The sequence below is a fragment of the Melanerpes formicivorus genome, unplaced genomic scaffold (assembly GCF_026170545.1).
Source record: "Melanerpes formicivorus ecotype bairdi unplaced genomic scaffold, bMelFor1.0.p_v2 SCAF_20, whole genome shotgun sequence".
Taxonomy (NCBI): Eukaryota; Metazoa; Chordata; class Aves; order Piciformes; family Picidae; genus Melanerpes; species Melanerpes formicivorus.
The window spans coordinates 1,676,908-1,699,536 of record NW_027142372.1 but is presented as its reverse complement, the minus strand read 5'-3'; the positions used below and the strand labels follow the sequence as shown (position 1 = coordinate 1,699,536).

General features: G+C 39.4%; 1 long non-coding RNA gene across 1 annotated transcript in view; it reads right to left on the bottom strand.

The window, feature by feature from the left end:
- Nucleotides 1–735: 735 nt before the first annotated feature.
- The window catches only part of LOC137447208 (uncharacterized), a 200,174-nt gene continuing 178,280 nt past the window's right edge, over nt 736–22,629 (bottom strand). The window contains exon 3 of the long non-coding RNA XR_010988824.1: nt 736–781. This is a non-coding gene — a long non-coding RNA (uncharacterized lncRNA). The remainder of the gene's footprint in view (nt 782–22,629) is intronic.

Here is a 22,629-nt window from a genome sequence, read left to right as displayed (position 1 = left end):
TCCAGTGCAAGGCCCTTCACAAAAGTCTCAGAATCCCATCTAAGTGTGGGGCTGATCCATGCTAGTGGGGTTTTCTAAAACTTGCAGCAATGAGTTTACTTGGGGGTTGATGGCAAGCCTGTCAAAAGCATTAGGCATACGACTAATTCTGCTTTCACTGAAGTCAGTTGTAATCTTAGCTCTGATTGTAGCTTCAAAGCTACAGCTATAATGACAGTCTGGAGCATTAAGGTTGTATTTTAAGTGTATTAGCAGATACCACAGTTATATTTCTCCTCAATCACACATATTTTAGGTAAGTAGTTGGTGACCTCAGCAGTTCTATTCATTCAAAGGCTTCAATTTTGAATTTTACAGATACAGCCTCCTTAGGTCTAATAATTTCAAAGTTTTGGGTTGGATTGGGGTTTTTTTTTGTGACTGATATACACAAGTGTGTTAATTGACAGAGTACCTTACTTACCTCCATAATGCATTCTTATGTTTTATATACAGGTAAGCTTCAAGAGTGCATTTCTTAATCCAATGAAATATTTATCAGATCTGAGATCTAAAGTGTACATATTCAATTTTTTATGCACACCTTTACATGATTCATGAAATTCACCCATAATGTGAGTTCTTTTCATTAAATTTTGTTTTTATATATCATTGTTACCTTTTTTTTTTTTAGCAACCAGATTTATACTGAACTGAAAAATATCATTCAGGTATCTTTGAACAAAGTAGCTCTTACCTTTTGAGAGAAATCATGGGGCTCTGGCACCTGTGGTAGGCTTCTCTGTAAATAAACAACAAAGAAAATATTCACCATAGTGTTAAATTTGCAGTGAAGTTTGCATTAGATTACATGAGTTAATACATCAAGAGTTTCCTTAGAAATATATTCAGAGCTGGCCACTGCTAGGTGGCATAACAGGTATTTAAGAGTATTCTAAACATATGTAGAAATGCACTGTTTCATTTAACCCCAAGTGGATTTTTGATTGAAGACTGCAGAATTTCTCAATCAAATTTGTGTTCCCATACATCTTAAAGGGCACCTGGATTTTTGGTCAGAAGAATGCTTCTATAAATCAAAATGTAAACTTGCATTACAGTTGAAAGGGAGTGCAATTTGCTGGTGAGAAATAGTGTGACTACTGAAATGCATGTCTATTGGGGGTTTTGTTTGTTTTTCTTTGCAGGTCTGCTGCCAAATAGGTAAAATCCAGGTCTTTGTCATCATTTTCACAGATTACAGCATGGAGGGTGGCCACATGGGAAGTACCCCATACACATTATGGGAGGATTGTGCACTGTGTTCCTCAAGCAGAGGTAACAGGCCCACAGCTCAAGGAATTTGAGCTATCTATGGTTCTATGGCCCCATGATGTTCAATGTCTCCAAGCAGCACTTGGTGAAGCAGCTATGAAATGCCATCCATCAGGCAATAAATATTCCTTCAAGTGTCTCTAGAATCAGCTATCCAGCCCTGTTAACACGGGCTTGAACTCAAAGACATTACAACCAGGAACATATTTTGTTCCTTTTGAAAACAGGTAAATTCAGTATTCCTAAGGTTGGAAGAGACCTCAAGGATCGAGTCCAACCTGTCACCACAGACCTCATGACTAGAGTAGGAAGGACACTACTGCCCACTGCAGGCTTGAACTCTCAACCTTCCCATTAAGGGTCTGATGTGCTACCAACTGAGCCAGAGCTGATCTGTAGCAACCTATCAATACCTTGCAAGCTAGACCAAAAAATGTTGCAAAAATTGCTGTTCAGACAGAACAAAGCCTTTATTTATATAAACTATCTAAAAGATAGTTGACATCACACTTTAGTCCTTTTGTATTATTGTCTTTTTCATTTGGGGGGATACATGAGGCTTGGTTCTCCACACTAAACACATATTTGAGGTACTCCCAACTCATACAGACTCAGCAGGAGACCAGGGCTTGGCACTTTGTATAATCTAGCCCTCAAAAATGCAAGTAACAAAGAAGAGTTTTCAATGTCATTTTTCAAACTCTGCTGCATAGCATAAGACCACAGATATTACATTACAGTGTCACAAAATCACAGGGAAAATGCTTTAACTTTCTAAATCATTCAAGACACCAAATTGCACTACTTAATGCTAACTGCACACTGTATTTATTTTTGTTAAGAGAAGGAATACTTTTAAGTACTAACCTCAGCCACTGACCCTTTACATGAACTAATTCCTCAATTAACATTTGAATCACTTTTTCTTTCCCTCGATTTCAATGGGAGGAAAAGAAAATCCAAGCACCACCCCTTCTTTCCTTCATGGTTAAGATCAACATTTGCACAAAGATGAGTTATAGGCAGAAGACAGAATGTCTTTGTTGTGAAAATGGGTGTAGGAAACATCTCTTAGTTTCGAAATTTAATTGAAGTTCAAAACCAGCAAAAGAATTTTGACTTTTAATACTAACTCCTATATATAAAAATGCATATTGTACGCACATATAGCTTTATATATACACCACATATGTATATGTTCCACTTTAAGTAGTTCACTGGGTTAGATCAGGATTTTCCTTGAAAAGGTATGGTCACAAATACTAGAAAACATTCTTGTGATAATCCCAGTGACAGGATAACCTGTGCAATCAATGATTTCTGCTCTGTTTATGCTCCAGAAAATATTTTTGTAACTAAAACACAATACAAAAAAGAGACTTGTTTATTGGCTGAAACCACTGCAAATATTAAGGTTAACTACTCAAAAGAATAGAAAGTGACTGCAAAATTTCCCTGAAGTTTTCCTATAGAATCTTGTAATCTGGCATGCCAAGCAATACATTCACTTTTGAGACAGGGCTACAAATCACCAGATTTTTCAGATTTGGAACATCACTGAACGTTCTGAAACACACTTCAATACTACTTCTAGTTATCTTGTTAGGTTAGCTACAATTCCTAGAGATACACTAAAAAAAAAGAGAGAAAATAAAAGAAAAGGAAAACAACTCCAAAAAATCACCTAATTGTTCAGTGGTTTCATTTCTCCACTTGGTTGGGATTTGCTAAACTTTCACAAGTCCTTCCTGCTGTCTCTAGCGTATGGTCATAAGATCGCTGGCTCTCTATAGCTAAAGAAATTCTCTCTGAGGAACAAGAACCACTATTTGGGTATCAGGATTATCCGGAACTTCTACTCAGAAGAAAACTAGATGGTCTGGAAAAAAAGCATTCCTCAAGCTGAGCAGGCATGCCTATGGCCTGGCTAAACCTTTTATCTCACTCTTGTGGAACTCATTCCCCAATTAAATGCTATCAGTGTTGATAGCTCAATCTCCAAGACACTGTCATTATGCCATCAGAGGAAACTGATGCTGATTGTCTCCTGCATTTCTCATTAGTGCAGCCAAAGGTGAAAAGAGAAGCTGACTTCCTCTTTCACTCTCAAAAGGAGAGGCTCACTACAGAGGTGTCCTTCGTGTGAGGACACAGGGTTACCAGTCTGGCACATAAGTCTTGTTTCAGATTCATATTAAAAAAAGATATGAACAAACCCAAGAAGATATGCTGCCACTCTCTTGCTAGTTCAAAGCAAAAATACATTTAAACAATTCATAGTTTATTACAAGGCAGATCACAAAGAATAAAAGAAAATAAATGTTACATACATCAAATAATGTCTTTCCCAATGCAGTTCATTAAGAGCTTCAAGAAGAAATCAAAATAACCTTGCCAAAAATAATAATTAAAAGGGGGAAAAAAAAAAAAGAGAGAGAAAGCTGAGATAATGAGATTTGTACAGCCCTATTGTGCTAACATTCCAAGACGTTTTGAAAAGCACACCAATAATTTTTTGGCTGAAAACATTACTAGAAAAAATCCTTTCCCTCTGAAAAACAGATTAGAGCAGGAATAGCCCATCCAGACAGCTCCAAGTACTGCCCCATGCTGCTTTTTTGCTTTCCCAGTTTCAAAAGCAAATGCATGGTATGTTCACCTAAGTACCCAGGGTAACAAAACAGATGAGCCGAGTGTCTAATGCAACCATGGCACAGAACCTGTGGGCCGACCATATGCCTTTTACAGTGCCCCGGAAAAGCAGGGAGCACAGGTTTTACACTTTCACTTATGCTAGAGAAGGGAACATGCAGTGAGTGAAACCTGCTGGACTCAACACTTACAGCCCTGGAGGCCATGGATCTGCTTTGGGTTTTTTGTACTTTAAAGCCATAGTAGGTTCTTACAAGTTTAACAGAGGTATGAGGAAGAGAAGCTTAGATATGCCTCAGTGAGCAGCTACATACTTTAATAAGTTGCTACATCCTGTACACTATATAATATTTATATCTCTTAGCATTTTTTAACTTCTCAGAAATTTTTACCAATGAAAATTTCAGCAATTTGCCTGCATTTGCCCAAAGCTTCTTTGATACATGTCTGCAAAAAGATCTTTTATTCTGAACAGGCATTGGAATAGTCTATGAAAAACATTTTTTTTCCCTAGGCTTGAAAAACCACAAGCACTTGCTAATGCCAAAGTTCCTCTTCTAGTCTACTAAAAAAAGACAGGACACTCCACCTGGAATGCAACCAGAGCCAAGAAGCGTGTCAAAATCTCCCAAAATTTGTTCTGACCCAGCCTCCCTCCTCCTCCCCCCCCCCCCCCCCCCCCGAAAACAACAGAAATTACCCTTACTCCAGGCCAAATACATAAGTTTTTATTGAAGTGAAATTCCTAAAGTCACTGGAGCAAATCTAGGCTTCAGTTAAGACTCTGTATGCCTAAAATCTTTCATAGAGTTTGGGAAAATGCTTGCAGAAGGTCACACTGAAATTTCATTTCTTGCTTCATAGGCAGAATTTCCAAGGACAAAAGGCAGTACAGTGGTGATGCCAATAGTCATGTGAATCAAAATACACCTTAAATATGCACATCTCTATGTACAGGATGACAGCCTTCCAATTCACTTGTGTAGCACCATTGGTTAGAGGTTGAACTCAGTCATTCCACCGTGCAACACAGATTCCTCACACACAGGGGATCCACTACCAAATCAAATCTCCTCACGGTGGGGGGGGGGGAAGAGAAAAAGTCTGCATCGCAGCATCAGCTCAACTTTCAGATGCTGGAGGGAAAGGTAGGAGCAATGGTTCACAATCATGGCTACAATGGGTTCGGAAACTTCTCTGGGAACACTGAAAAATCCCTTGTGCATTAGTCTACCTTGTCTATAAGGTAAAATGAGACTAATGCTATTTCACAGACTGACTGAATGGTGAAATACCACAAGAATGGAACATCTGGTAAACATCTAAGATTCATAAATGATAAAAATGGTAAGGAAATATTTTATGCAAAAAATATGCAAAACCAATCAATAGAACAACTGGAGCCAGGCAAGCAGAAACAGATGGAAAATGCTATTCAGAGACTAGGAAAGGCATCAGTAAGTTCTCCTTAGAGAAGGAGACAAGAAACAGTCACAAGACTTAGTTTGGGGAAAGAGTAGAAGACAGACAAATGACAGTAAAATGTGTTAATCAAACCCAAACCAACACTAAAAACACAATGAAGCTGAAGACACAAAATCCTGTTGATGGTTCTACAGTCTCCAAAACCCACAACCCAGATACAGCCATTTGCTCAACATCATCTAGAATAAGCTATTTTATAGTTCAAGAGAAAGGTAACTTAAAAATCTACCTTTGTCATTTGTAGTCTTGAAGCATGCAAGAGAATACTTATTCTGATACCGTACTGGGAACAAAGCACCAGTAGTGACAAAATGAAGCCAAGACTTAGCAGGTAGAGCGGAGCAGGCTAGCACGTGTCCTGCGTTAAAGCATGTGTCTTATGCTTTGTTGGCTGGTTTTGTTGGAGTTGCTCTTTACTGTAGTAAAATGAATTTGTACTCTTCAGATATTGAGTGCTATAGAACAGATATGACCTCTCAGACAACCAAATAATACAAGAATCAATCATTTTTAATCACAAGACTTGTGAGAGTTGCCATTGAAGAATCATGCAATGCATTGCTCAGCTGCAATGCTGGCTGCAAATACCCCTGAAAGCATTCACCAACTGAAAATTGCTGTTTGACTAGTAATTATTAGTCTCTTGGGTTTTAGTCTAACCAATGAGCAGAAAAAACACCATGTGATTTAGACGACCAACCATTTATGGGCAAAAACTACCCATTAAATGATATTTATAGTCATTCATTAGAGAACAAAGTTCAGCCTGTGGATTATTAATTATATTTCAGATAGTTGCACAATCATGAATGCAACTGTACAAACCAGAATGATGCATGGAGAAGGAAAAAGAAATGCTAAATGTATTATATAAATCACATTCAATCCACACACTATCATTAAGCACAGCCTTACATTTAGGAGTTAAAACTACTGCTCTTAACTTATTCTGAACTTTGTTTCTAATGAGAAACAACAGCGTCTCACAACACATTTTGCACATTTCTTAGTTTCACAGACTAAAATTGAGACAGATGACACAATTTCCTCAAGCAAAACACTACAGTGGAACCAGGGACGGATCCAGATGTCTTAATTTTCAATTCAGGAGTTATTCCAGACTTCATTCTTTCATTCAGTGCTGAAGATAGATGTTACAAAAATAATTTACTCTGCTTTAGGTTTATTTTTTTGGATTTCAGCGGAATAGTCTTTTTGGTAAGTGAAATGAATACAATGTAATCCTTGAGATCAATCCTGCCATTGAAATTATGCTTGGAAAAAGGAACCATAACCTGTTATTGGAACAGGCAATGAACTCAAATTTCAAAATAGCAAATTTCAGCAAAATACATTTGAAGAGTTCAACCAGTCAAATTTTCTGTTTGAAATACCACCTTTGAACCTCTGACTTCACTCAAAGTATGTAAAAGGAATATGTTTTCTCAAGTACTGTCCATTGTAGGTGTATGTATACTTAAATTAATTTTGTTTAACAAAAGTTTAGGCAGAAAAGTTATTAAAGAAGCTGTGCCCCCTGATCCCCAAAGATGAACTGTGTTGTTAAGGGCGATAGTTGGTGACTTCCTTACATAAATGAAGTCACAGTAGTTGTCATGCAGAGAGATAAATTTCACAGTATTATGGGTATCTTTAAATGCATAAAGTGTATTCTGGACAGTGCATGGGTTATAGGATACAAATGTATGGAAACAACCATGCAGTTGCACTGAGAGAACACCACTGAAGAGGTCAGGAGCTGCTTGTCCTTGCAAGGAACAGAACTACAGAAACAGCCCCAAGGGCAGGCTTCACGGCCTTCTGCTTCCCCTACTGCATGGGGACAGCAAAGCTTCTGGTCCTTCAGAGTATCTTGTCTAACTGCTAACCCAAACTGAAAGTCAGGTCTACAATGTGAGCTTATTCCCCATTTTAAAAGGATTTTTGTGGTTAAAGCAGATATGTAAGCAGGATGACAATCCACAAGACAGCACAAATTCATGAAGACAGAATTTCTGAGTCAGGGCAACTAAAGTCTTTTGATATTGCCTCAGATTCTAATATTTTTCTTCAATAACTTTGCCAAGCAATAACAGATTAAAAACAAACCACAGCCTGGTTTCTGGGTGGCTGAAGTGGCTATATCCCAGGCATAAAATACCAAACAAAACTATCTTTTAATAAAAAACTTTCCTTAAAATGTAAAATTGATACTTTTTTCTGGTTTATGGATAATTTAGCTTGATTACCATAATTGTCAGGAAAATGCTGAAATACAACTCTGCTCTTCTTTAAACAAAGATTGTCTTACACGCTTGGGATCAATTCCTTGACTTTTTTGCACTGGTGGAGTAACACAGAAGGTCAAGTTTTAAAGAGATCCAGAAATCTGCCTGTCCTGACACAGTATGCAGTGTTGAAGAAGCATGTCATTCCCCACGACTGCTTAGTGCAGATGAGGTAAAATGAACAAGAAGTCAACAGCACCCAAAGTGTTGCCCAAATAAGAGAAAGACAGAGTGACAGGCCCTGGTTGCAGGTGCAAAAGCAGCACATGAGACTTTTTGGAGGTGCAGGGTATGAAGGACATGATGTTGCCCCCAAGCCAGCTGCAGGCAGGTTGCCTCGGGCTGCACTCCTAAGTCAAAATGCCTCAAGCCAGCACCACTCCGCTGCTCCCTTGCTCACTACCTCCAAGCATGGATAGTACACTTTGACAAACAATTTAACCTATGTGTTTACTTCCCAGAGAAAACTAATTGCCTGTATGGTTCCTTGAAAACATGTGAGACCCTGGGACAGACAATATAGATGTTTTTCAGTCTCATGATGGTAACTTCAACACCCAAGTAGTCCCTGTTCAAACACTAACAGTGCTGCATGTTGTACACTGACAAACACATCCTCCATTGAAGTTACATCATCTACTAAAAGGAAAGGCCATACATGCAGACATGTAAGTGTCTGCACTTACAATTCCTTTGTAACCAAAAGCAAACTCTTTGAAGCACTGGAGAAATTGGCTGAAGTTTTATCTCATTGCAATCTCCTCCTCTGGAAGTAATGAGTTACTGTGTTTTGGACACCCTCATTCATCTCTTCACTCTGAGAGCTTCTCAGTTGTTGTCGCTCAGAGTAAAACATGTCATCTCCCTGAAAGCTTAAATAGCAACAGAAACACTACTAAAACACTATCAGACTCTTTCTCAGCAATCCAATATTTAAGTGATACGTCACATTTGGCATTTCTACCGCTGCATAACTGTTCTGTTCAGAATACTTTACACATACTGTAAATTATTAGAATCTCTTCCCATGATTAATTTGTTCTAATTTGCTTGAAATATACAATACCTATTAGTTATAGATTACACTTTTTTTTCTAACCCTCCCACATTGAAGCTTGAGAGGGAAAAAATGCAGTCCCAGAAAATGGCAGAACTTACAATCTAATAAGATTCCACATACAATGTGCTTATTAACAGTTCATGTTAAATTAGGAAGAGATGAACAGTAATGTAGATTTCATTTTAAAAAAACAACCACAAAACACATGTGTGATCAAAAGCAAGAAAATGTAGTATGGATAAACTAGTGGGATTATCTTATGTGAAACGCGATGGAAGCTGTGCTACAAGGGGTTCTCCAGTTTGACTGTATACAACTTAATATTGGTAGGAATATCTTCCATGTAATGCTCCTAAGGATAAAACAAGCTTCCCTCACAGTTTGGCTGCATGTTGGCAGATGTCTGTTGTTAACAAGGGAGTCTTGCATACTCTGTTCTCTCCCAGAGTTTAAATTTCTCTCTTTTATTTATTTGTCAGTTTCTTTTACCCACACCGAGAGCCACACATCCTGAAAGCATTGTTCCTTGTGCATATGGAATACCTACCTATAACATAACCATGTATATACACAGACACACACATTTTCTAATTCCATTACAAGACAAAAAAAAAAACTAAAACCAAGGAGCAATCTTTGGGCACATGTTGTTTACCATTTTTGCAATTTGAAATTTGGATTTGAATCAACATTCACTGCTGCAAAATAGTCTTTAATACATGTTGGTCTACCAGTTCCACATAGCCCATGTTACAGGTTAGATCTTCTCGTGAAAGTCATGTGAGACCTTCTCATGAAAGTCAACTGTCACTGTTTTTTCAGGTCTCAGATCTCTGACCCATCAACAAAGAGCACAACTCTGATATACAAGGGACAGAGCACACCCCTGAAAGGCCACCACAGGGCTGCCTTTTGTGCATTATGTAACCATTATTTAGCACTCGAAATGAATGTGCATGCCAGAGAAATTTTAAGACCGGATTTCTATTTTATGCATACATTAGCAAGTCTTCAGAGGTTACCTAGCTAATTGAATACTGTCACAATTCCCTGCACCGAGCCTGTGGAAGGAACTGCCATTCACACAAGGAACAGAAACAGAGACTGCAATATGGCAAATTTAATACAAAGACTTTTAACAGCAACTGCCAGAGGAGCTCTCAAAATGAATCACTTTCAGACTGAACAATGTTGCTAATTCCTATTTAAGTTTGAAATATTTAACACACTGAATTTCTCAGACTGTAGTTCAAAGAGCACACTCCTCCTCTGCACGAGTAACTAGGGACTAAGTTTCTATAATAGGATTGCAAAAGCACCAGGGACATCCTGCAGCAGCTTATGAAGATGGTGGGTTAGCTTGCTTACTGGGAGACACACTCCATCAGTTTGGTTCAATAATAATTTTTAAAGGTAAACAAGCCAAAATAAGGGATCAACAATGGTCCCCTTTTCTGCAGAACAACAGGGCTCATCATTGGCTGATGTTAGAACAAGCTGATGCCCAGGACTCACCAAATACAGCAGACTGAATGCACCCATACGTCTACAAAGTTACATTCAGTTTCCCAGCTGAGCAGTTTTTATGTCAAACAGATGCACATGTAAACTGCTTGCTGTCAAGTCTTTCTTCCTTTTATGGCTTGTTCCCCTAGACAAATAAATATGCTTAGTTGTATGTCTGATCATTGCACACCAGCTGCCACAACTTCCTGCAAAGAAAAATACATGGGTACCAGGATTCAGGTGTATCAAACAGCCAAGGGCTCTTAGCACACCTAGTACTGCTGTAAGGCCTTCCCTAGTCTGGAGACACTCCCCAAGAACAGATAAAATATACAAATTAAAGGATGCATCAAGAAATACCAGGAAACAAGCAGATTAATCCTTCAAACTTGGCAGCTTTTACCAACATCCTTAAAGCTAACACTTGAGAAAAATAGAAGCTCTAGTTAAGAGTTTTATTAACAGAGCTACCAATCCTACTGGTTTCCAAGTCATGGAAATCCTCTGATCTTCTGTTAAAAAAAACTCTTACAGAGCTTGTCCTGAGACCCAAAGAGTCCCATTTGCCTCAACTGCCTTTAGACTGAGCCACATATAGTTCTTTATATTCTAAATAATAAACAATCAAATAAAATATTTGCCTAATTATGTCCTTTGGAGTTGAACTGTTGGTTTAAGTTTCCACACAACATTTCAGGAAGAAAAACATGTAAAAGGGATTTAAAATACTATGTTAAAAGTATAATGCTTAAGCACTGAAAGAGCTTTGCTAACATTGATCTGTATCAAGTAACAACTCAAAAGTTTCATTTACTTTGTTTTTGTTCTGAAGCTGCATAGGATTAAAAAGGCATCTAAACATGCAGGCAGATCCCAGCTACAAATCTCACTCATCTTCCTCTTGTAGAAGAGGATTTATGAGCTACTAGTCTCCTAACAAATGTATTGAGTTTGTTATGCCAATGCATACTGTGTATACTGTAACACATACACAGTTAAGCATACTGTGACATATACCGTGGCAACAGCACCGTGCGGCACGTGGCACACAATGTCTAGAGCCTATGGAAGGAAGAGATCTGGGAGGCAGCTGTTTGCCATCACAGGAGACTAAATCAGGAACGTGTGCTTCGCAGTTATCATACTTCCTTTTAAATAGCACTCTCAAATATTTACACACACCAAGCACATGCAAACACAAACCTTCCAAATACACTTGTGAATGACTTACTGCTAAATAGTGTCTGTCTTCTACAATACAAAATTCCAGTCGCCAAAGTACATCTTGAAAAATAGCTTCGATGACCATAGAAGTTAGTGGGAGGTCAGTGAACTAAATTACACCGATTCAGCTCCTTGCTGTACTGTAGATTGGTTTTCATTATATGAATCCTGCAGAGCTTTGAGTGTAACAAAGTTATGGATAGGTCTTGTGGGATGAGCTGTTGTTTCCTCATCTACTCCATCATACAGTTAGTTTCCCACTTTTCAAGTAGCTACACACTGAAACTGTGTAGTATATATCCACACAATATCTTTCATTTGGTTAAGATTACAGCCAAGTTATATAACAATAATTTCTTTCCTTCAGTCACAGCATTGGTCTATTACAGGAAATGCAGATAGGATCTTGCACAAACATCAGTTTCTAGGACATCATCTTGTTCCTTCAGACATCCATAGGCTGTGGCCACTAGGCAACATGAGAACAACCACAGACTTGTCTCCTCTCAGAGCAAGTATGACAAAAAAATCCCTGGTGGGAACCCTGCTAGCTCTGGTTCCTGTTTACTGACTGATGATGCGCAAATCATTTTTTCTGCACTGCAGTTACTTCAGTGGCAAAAACCCACTTCATGAAGTCTCACTCGGTATGGTACCCAAACTGAAACTGCAAACTGTATTCCAAGTTTCACACTACATACTACTTCTTTTCAGGAAGAACACTTCCTGCTACTTAAAAGGAATTACTATCACGGATTCATTTCTCCTGCAAAGTTTCAATAAAGCACATAGATCTTACAACCCTCAAAATACCTGGTAGTCAGCTTCAGGGTGGACTTTTTAAACAGGACTCAGCACTGGTTAGGCCACACTTTGAGTACTGTGTCTAGTTCTGGGCCACTCAGGTTAGGAAAGACGTTGACATTGCTGGAACATGTCCAGAGAAGGGCAACAAAGCTGGGGAGGGGGTTGGACCACAAGCCCTATGAGGAGAGGCTGAGGAAGCTGGGATTGCTTAGCCTGAAGAAGAGATGGCTCAGGGGAGACCTTAGTGCTGTCTACAACTACCTGAAAGGAGGTTGTAGCCAGGTGGGGGTTGGTCTCTTCTCCCAGGCAACCAGCACCAGAACAAGAGGACACAGTCTCAAGCTGCACCAGGGGAGGTTTAGGGCTGGATGTTAGGAAGAAATTCTTCGTAGAAAGAGTGATTGGCCATTGGAATGGGCTGCCCAGGGAGGTGGTGGTGTCACCGTCACTGGAAGTGTTTAATAAGAGACTTGATGGGGTGCTTGGTGCCATGGTTTAGTTGATTAGATGGTGTTGGATGATAGGTTGGACTCGACAATCTCAAAGGTTTCTTCCAACCTGGTCAATTCTATTCTATTTCCTTCTTACTGCTTTTATACTAATGCTTTAATCATCACATGCTAATCAATAGGAAAATACAGTTCCTGTTCTTGATCATGTTAATGTACTAGAAGTACTGATTTTATAAAACTATTCTTTTAATTATGTACTTGAAAAACTGCTTAGATACATGAAAATTAAATAGATCTAATGAAGTGAAATGGAGTGCTAAGTTTAATTAAACAAATTAAAAAATTTGCAGAAAAGATATGAAGCAACCTTTTGAAATGGAAATGGTATACTTAGTTCTACACTTCACGGTACGATTACAGCTGAGTGAGTAAAATACTCCCAGATGCACCCTGGTAAATTCTGCAGGGCAAAGTAAGTGACTACACATGCAATTTCTTATAAATATTTGCTCAGATGAACAAATTGTTTGTCTGTACTTTGTCTCTCTTTGCTCCTAACAAAGATGCTTTTTCCATACACATTTTTTTCTACAAACAATGAACTTTTACTGAATCTCACAGAATAACTTTTAAAATCATCAATCTCAGCATCTGTACACTTCCTGAAAACCTGAGTACAAGTGTTCTGCTTGCCCAGATAGACACCTGAAAAGCACCATGCAGGTGACTGCCACTTCTCTTCAGCTTTGCCTCTGCTTTCACTCATAAGATATTTCTCCTAAACCATCTGCAAATAAGAAAGTCTGCAGAATTGCCTGGTGAGTCATTCTGAACACACATACTCAGAAAATCAACTACCACAGAACTGGAATGAGGCTAGACATGAGCATGTTTATGCAGTTCAGTGTTTTACAACATTTATCCTTCTTTTTCTAATTCTGATTCAGCAACTTTTAGATTTTCAGAGACAATCACCCTGAAGGTTATCAGGCAGAGTGACCTACCCAGCTACAGATGGGTACAAATAAGTCACCTGCAGAGCTGCTATGTAGCCCACTAAGTTCATAGCAACTTTCAAAGTTGTATAGGCTTTCTTTTTAAACTCAACTAAATATAAGAAATCTGTACATCATTAAGAACAACAACAACAAAAAAAAATCACGGCAACTTATCTACCCACCCCATTTCCTGACAGTGCAGAAGATGCTTGCTGCATGAAGAAACTCCTCCTCACCAAAACACCAGCATTCTTGGAAGGATCATGTCCAACCCTCCTGGTTCTCAAAGAGGCCCATCACTTCCCTTCTGAGCTCTTTGAGGTGGCAATGTTGAGTCCACAGCCAGTGAGCTGCTTGGCCAGAGGACATTTTTTTACTCCTACAGGCTGAACATCCCTGGCCGCCAACCCAAGCATTCCACTCTTCCAGACTCCCTCAGGCACTGTTCGGGCTCAGGCTGCTGCCTCAGCAAGCCAGGAAGGCCTTGGCCTTCTGGTGCAACAGCGACATTTTGTTTCCCTTAAAACCCATAGTTTGAAGATGTGAAACACATGGTTTGCTCTCAGCATACCACTGTGCCTCGTTCAAATACACGGGACTCAAAGCTTCTGCTTTGAGAGAAGAGTCTGTGGCAATCCAAGACGGTTCCCCTGTGGCCACCACTGAGGGCCAGTGTGTAGCGAGGTGCAGGGGGGGGGTGGCAGCCTGTTTTGGCGCCATTTCCGCACTGTGACTGAAAGCTATCTTTCTGTCTCCACAAGCCCCTATGAAACACCCAGCCGTCCAGAAACAACAACAGGCCCCAGCTGAGGGGAATTCATCCCAGAACATCGACCACAACTCTGAGAAGTGGCCTAAGGTGAGGTGAAATTTGGGCTGATACCCTGACAGCCTTTATGCAATACCAACACTTTGTGCTGCGGATCCTGGTGTGGGAAAAGCAGGACCAAGGTAAAGCACAAGGTGAAGTAGCACTGGGATGGGCAGGTTCTACCCACACTGCTCTAAAGCACTGAAAACCTCACACAGACTGCCTTGGTCTGGATTGGAAAAACACCCTCCTTCCTTAAAACTGACCCAAACACCTGAAATAAGGCACCAAAAACACTCTTCAGGGTCTCTGGTTGTGAATATTTATTCTCTCCCACAACTCGCAATTGTAACTAGTTCAGAAAAAGAGAGGGAAACAAAGGACCTTGTCATAAAACCTAATGCCAGGCAAGCTTTCAAAAAGACTTAAAATAAGCATTTGTCTCTCTTCATAATGAGCTGAGCTCAGAAGTCACAGAAAGGTCACATCACAAAGGGAGTGGCTCCTGAGGCAAAGGGAAGCCTTTATTACTTTAACTAACCTCCTCCAGGGCAATTTCACATCCGTAATACAAACTACTCAAACAATGCAAGGTGGAAGTAGGTAAATGATCACCTTGTATGTGCTCAGATTTTCATTAGCCATTTTATTTTGCTCTATTTAAAATTTGGCAGAGCTAATTCTTTAATCCAATATTTTTAATGTGTTCAGTTCTACCAGAAAGATTTCTTTTCTGTCAACGCAGCTGAATGGCATGGTAATTAATAATAACCCTAACGATCAGAGCTTGGGAAATAAATTATTACTGAATAAGCAGAATTAAAGCTTTATATAGTCCTTTTATATCTGAAAGTAATGCTTGCATGTCTCTTTAAAGCGTTTTATTTAACAGATACAATTTTACTGGAATGTGGTTGTCTTGTAGAGATATTGTGCAGAAATGAGAGTGATTTGTAGCATACAGTATAGATTGCAAATGTACAGAATTTCTAAAATGGCCTCATATTTGTACCACCTTCTTCCCTTTAGTAGGAGATCTCACAGAGTTCTTACTTTTGATGAAAACCTGTAATGCACTTTCTTCCCCCTGTAGATCTTGGGGTCTCTGTGTCATCCTTCTTCGCAGAGTACTATACACCTTTGCGCCTTCTGATTTACAAGAATAGCATTATCTGCTTTGTGTGCAACCTCACTTTAATCATGACACAGCATAGTCAGAATTGAGAGGAATAGTCATGTTCAATGTTTTTGTCCCAGTACCAGGTTTAATGTCAGCAGAGATAAATCAGTACCATACCTCCTGTGTATACAGTCCGTTCCATCCAAGTACAAACCCTTTCCAAAGACAGTTCAGTACTTTTACCTCTTGTTGGATAAGAGTGAAACAGAAATAGAACCAAGTACCATCAATATTGACAAATATCTTTTTTAAAACCCAGCATCAAAACCGACCAATACAAACAAACAAAAAAAACCACAAATAAACAAACCAACCCAACAACCCAAACAATAATAAAAGACAAAACCATACCCAGCAACAACAACCAAAATAACTCAAACCATCAAAAGTGCACAGGAAGACAAGGGAAAGAAATAGTATAAATTAATCAGATATTAGCACAGCTAATCAAGGGAAAGATGCTTGAGCCTGAATCATTGTGTTAGAAGGAGGCATCAGAGATGGAGAATAACAACTGATTTTTAGGGGGTGCTAACAAAGACAAAGCTCTGGGACAAAATCTGGTAACACTGACTTTCAGAATAGAATAGAATTAACCAGGTTGGAAAAGACCTTTGAGATCAAGTCCAACCTATCACCCAACACCATCTAATCAACTAAACCATGGCACCAAGCACCCCATCAAGTTGCTTCCTAAACACCTCCAGTGATGGTGACTCCACCACCTCCCTGGGCAGCCCATTCCAATGGCCAATCACTCTTTCTATGAAGAATTTCTTCCTAACATCCAGCCCTAAACCTCCCCTGGTGCAGCTTGAGACTGTGTCCTCTTGTTCTGGTGCTGGTTGCCTGGGAGAAGAGACCAACCCCCTCCTGGCTACAACCTCCTTTCAGGTAGTTGTAGATAGCAACAAGGTCTCCCCTGAGTCTCCTCTTCTCCAGGCTAAGCAACCCCAGCTCCCTCAGCTTCTCCTCATAGGGCTTGTGCTCCAACCCCCTCCCCAGCTTTGTTGCCCTTCTCTGAATATGTTCCAGCAAGTCAACATCTTTCCTAAACTAAGGGGCCCAGAACTGGACACAGGACTCAAGGTGTGGTCTAACCAGTGCTGAGTACAGGGGCAGAGTGACTTCCCTGCTCCTTCTGGCCACGCTATTCCTGATAGAGACCAGAATGCCATTGGCCTTCTTAGCCACCTGGGCACACTGCTGGCTCCTGTTCAGCCTACTATCAACCAGTACTCCCAGGTGCCTTTCTACCTGGCCACTCTCTAGCCACTCTGACCCCAACCTGTAGCACTGTGAGGGGTTGTTGTGGCCAGTGTGTAGAAGCTGGCATTTAGATGCCGTTGGACTCTGCCCATCTGTCCAGCCTGTCAAGGTCCCTCTGCAGAGCTCTTCCATTTTCTTCTTTTATGAGGCAGCTCAGGAAAAATACACACCTAATCTGACCAGGACAGCCCCAGCCCCAAAAGGCTTCATTCAGTAAAATGCATATTGAGGATCGCAGACTATTTTGAGCCTCTATCCAGAGACCTTTGTCACCAGGCTTTGAATTGTGACCCTTTCAACTCAGGGTTTCTATTCCATTTTTTACTTAGAGCAGCTACAAATTTACTTCAACAGCATAAAATGAAAGAGAATCTCACAGGACTCCAAGAAGCAGGGCTTTAAGATCAAAAATCCTAATACAGAAGTATCACTAGGCTTGCAATAAAATTAAAAGACTTGACGTCACTGCTGTGCCACCTTTACTGTTTTGAAAGACTCTGAAGAGATTTTCTCCTTGGGAAGATCAAACAGGAAAGAGGGTCCAAGGACTTGGTCAGTATTCTCAAGCACCTACGAAAGCCTCATTCCAGCTCCACTTTTGAAGTCACTAACCTGAGTGCTTACAACACTCAAAGTGCAGCACAGATTTATAATATGTTTTTATTTAAAGAGAAGAAATAGCCTACAGTACTAGGCACGAGATGATATATATCCTGTCTGTTCCAAATGAACTGCTGTAGCAGACACTAAAAAGAAGAGGTGAGTTATAAGAATACAGACTTAGAAAAAGCACTCCACCGGCTAAACCTATTTCATCCCCACTTATATCTTACTTTTAAGAAGGGAGACAGAATGAATTAAACTGAAAGCCACGTATTAAGTCTTTAGAATTTTCACAGAAGTTTATTGAACAAAACTCCTAAGAAGTTGCTTGCTTTTTTATCCACAGAAACCTATTTAGAGGAGCTGAATTCTAATAAACACAGATTGCAGTGCAAAGAAAAAAAGGTCAGCAGTGTATGCTCAAAGCTTTATTGATGTCTTGTCAATCAATCTTTTATTTTGTTGTTTAATTTTTTTTTTTTTTTTAAAAAGTGCACGTAAGCACTTTTCCTCCTAATAGCAGATTTATTGAGCATTTCAACAAATCAGATCATAGATACAATAAGCAATGATGGCCGATTATCAACTTTGTGTTTTCAGGTCAGGTTGTAAATTGACCCTGTGTTCACATCTCTTCTTTCTGGGGAATAGCTAAGGCCTTTTTCAAATACAATAATTTCCAATAAACTCCCCCCCCCCCCCCCCCCCCCCCCCATTAGTTCAACACTCTAGAAGAGCAAGCTTAGCAGGGGGGGAAAAAGCAAGACTGGACAAATATATACAGTCACATATATTGGTTCCTTGTAAACCAGTTAATAAAGCTGACTCTTGAACCTAAGGGTGGTGAATCCATGGAAACTGAAAATTTAGAGAAAGGCCTTTAAAGCCCTAATGTTCTCCTAACAGTTGGCCTGAGTTCTGTAAACCCCAGTAACACACCTCATCTCCTTTCCTGCACAGGAAAGTAGAGCTGCCAAACCCTCAGCACTGGTGAAGTGGTCACCCCTTCTTTCCAAGGCAAACCAGCCAACCTTTCCCAGCTGGCTGCAGTCCTTCCTCTGTTTCCGGCATCTCCTTCAGTTTTGTAATTTTGAGAGCTAGTGATCAGTACCTGCACGCAGTAATTCACACAGGACTGCCCATGGCATTACTTGGTTATTTGTCACCTGTTCCCCTTGCAGCTTCACCATTCTCTTTAATTTTTTATGTGCAGCTTCACACTGAGAAGTCAGCACTGAGGTGTCTAATACAATAGTGGATTCCCTTGCCTGAGTTGACACAGTTAATTTAGCAGAGTGCAAAGTACAGCGATAGTCTATTTTCTTGCCTCCAGTACACATTACTTTGCATTCACTTGCTATCACATTGTCTGCACACTTCTTCAGTTAGGTCTTTTGCTCTTGTAAGTCCTTTCTTCCTAATACAAAAAATAAGTACATGCAGAAAGAACAAAGCATGGGCACGGCCAGAGCTCCTCAGAAGCCCAGGGAAGATGGAAAATACCTCACTCACTTCATGAGAAACATACTCGCCACAAAATCCTCCACAAATTACATACCACTTACATCTTCAACTCCATTGATCTCCCTTCCCATCTTTTCCAATTCAGTATATCACACAGCCTGAGAAACTAACCTTGATATTCTGCTTGTTAAATTTCTGCTGTATGACAGCAGCCTAAGCACGCATGTAAAGAGAAACGGTATTGCTAGATTTTGATGTTGGTAAAAAAAACCCAAAGACTGCATTTGAAAGTATCATCATATTTTATTACTGCAAGTTTAGAATGCACTGGAGATGCCACCAGAAGCATACTCAGACTGAGCAACCTTGGCAGTTAAATCACTTCTAAAGTCAGGCCACAGAAATGTAGTTTGTCACAAAAATCATGAAGTTACCTTTCAAAGGAAGAAATGCCATATGCATTGGAAGACCAACTAACACAGCATTTCAGAGCTACTTCCTTGTTTGACACCATCTTAATTTTACATTATGAGAATCTGTCTTTCCTTATTAGTACCTTACAAGAGAATGCCATTTTCTAAGGAATGACAACTGGTTCGGAATAGACCTTGTTGTGGCTGGCATTAAAAAGTGACAAGGACACCACACCTGATTGGGGTTCTTCTTTATGTCATAAGATATACGACTAGCTAATGCAGGTTAATGAGAGTTACCTACGTAACACCTTTTGAAGAGTCAAACGCAAACTGCACTCTCTTACACACACTTCATAAGCAGCTTGTAATTTCTGTAAATATGTTTGCAGTTTACAGATCTGACCAATTAGAATGAGTCAAAGAGTATCCCTGGAGAGAATTATTTTGTATTCCATGTTCACATTTTGCTGATAATGGCACGTGATTAGTTACTGAATATTTTTAGTTGTCTGACTGATAGCACATTATTATTACATTTTAAAGAAAAGTGGAGTAGAACAGTAAATAAAGTAAATGCACTGAAGTTTCAAAGTTTTATTAAATTTTCACAACATAGTGGCATATACCAGTGGCCACATGAAAATTCACAGCAGTAGATAATCAGGCCCTACAATGAGTAATAAATCAAATTTGATTCTGTCCTCCCCTCCCTGTTCCTCAAAACCATTTCGGGAATCTGGTTTTTATTATTCAGACAGCTCTGATTCTGTCTCTCATCATGGAGTAAAAAGCTCTGTCCAGGAATGAGTCCCTCTGGGACAGATCTTGATGGGTTTTTTTAGATAGTTTGGCTGATTTTTTTTTTCTTTTCAAAGGTGAATCTTGCTTTGACAAGATGTTTTGGAAGTTTTCAAAAGCAAATGTCTCTGTAATTATAAACTGGGACTAGAGCTATCCCAGCACATCTCAGCATGGTTCATCTCTCAGATGCAGGTGAATTGTTGCCCTCTCAATCAAATGCCAAGATAAAAAGCTTCCTTGAGGAATCATTTGCTTCCTTTGTCTAAATTTCTACTATTTTGGAAAGAATTTTTTTCCTAGCAGTGTAATTATTTATTTACAATAGTCCTTCAGGATTTAGAAAAGTAAGGCTTTCATTTTGTGAAACAACTTAATCAGGAAGATGTCTGCACTGGGAAGGAAACTGCACCTTTGGAGCTCTGGGTTCCCACTACAGAGAATTTAAACTCCAACATAAACTTAACCCTCTATTGTTCACAGGATGGGGTTATATTTATTATATAAAATTGATGTAGAAGTCACAAGTCGTTTTTTCCTTGCCAGATTTGTTACAGGATGTAGATTTCTTTTTGTTTTACCAAGCATAAACCAAAACTATCACCATATACTTCTGCAGTATAGAGACTTAAGCTTTCCCTTTTGAGAAGTAAGTCAATACTGATCAGGAATGAAAAGAAAACAGCAGCTCTAAGAACAGCAATGGCTTTTTACATTGAGTCACACTAAAATTCTGTCTGAATGGAAATCAATGGCAAAAGTGCAAGTGACATTAGTGTACAAAATTGTGAGTTTTATACCATTATTCATACCTTACCCAAGCTGCGAAAGCACTATTAAGCCTGATCAAATCTCAGGTTTCTGTTCTGCTGTATTTAGTTTAGCAGTATGTATGAAATATATAAGGATTCACTCACTCCAGAAACATTACCAAAAAAATGTTTTGGTTTTTTTCCTTTCACTCATTTTTATATAAAGGAAACAGATGAGTTGCAAAGGGATCTCTAAAGATCACCTACTCCAAACCCCACTCTCAACTCAAGCAGGGTCAACTGGAGCAGGGTGCTCAGGACCAGAACCAGGTCCAGCTGAGCTTTATATTATCTCCAGTAATGGAGACTATGGAGACTCCTTAGACAACCTGTTCCAGTATTCAACTAGCCTTAAGATGAAAAAGTGTGGCCTTTTGTTTCAACGGAATTTCTTTTATTTAAATTTGTGCACATTGTCTCTTGTCCTGTTACTGGGCAGCACTGCAAAGAACCTGTCTCCATCTTCTTTACTATCCCATTAGGCGCTTGTATACATCAACACAGCATCCCCAAGCCCTCTCCTTTCTTGACTGAACAACCTCAGACACCCTTCCTAAGCCAGACACTTCCTAACCATCTCTGTGGCCCTTTGCTGAACACACCCCAGTACACCCATCTCAGTTTTATACTCCAGAGACCTGGACAAGCTCTGAATAATTTTACATTCTATATCGTAAAAACTGGGAAATGCAGATATGCAGATATCTGTAAGTGAACTAACCAAATATTTAATTATTCTTGTTGCCTCTTTTACATAGGCTTTCAGACAAAAATGATACCATGTAACAGAGAAATATGATGAATGCAAAGAGGCTCCTTGCTTATGATAAAATATTTACTTGCCTCTGCCAACACAGCCGTTACTATATTTATCCTTCCAGCATCCCTTTGAGGTAAGGAATACTAATACACACATTGTACACATGGAAAACAGAAGGACATGTTGACCTACCTAATATCACACAGGAAGTATGGGAAAGATAAGGAATGTCTGAGCATGAGGCTAAATGTTTTACAGCAGATGTGTGAAGTATAAAGTAAAATACTTAAATTATTAATGGAGAAAACTTACAATGCTGCAGGTTCCACAGGAATGGATTTCCTAGGGCCACTGTTCTGGTTTCCCAGCATTTCACCTGGTTTTCATGAAAGCATAGAGAACTTTTCTACCCTTGCATTTTCATTAACACTCTGGTTCATTACAGACTGGGGAAAAAAAATCAGTTTAATTTAAAATCTGTTTCTTCCACATTGTCAATTAGTTTAGGTACTTTCCTGTGTCTCCAATCATTACATCCTAGACAAACCGTAACTCCTCAGCTTTTATTTTGCCTGCTAGAACATGCAAAATCATTTTACTCCTTCTTAGAAAACAGGCTTTTCCACTGCCTTAATAATCCTTGTGACCCTTCTCTACATCTGTTCCAGTTTTACCGAACATTCCTGTCCATGGGTGACCAACACTACACAGTATTTCTGAGGTTGTACCA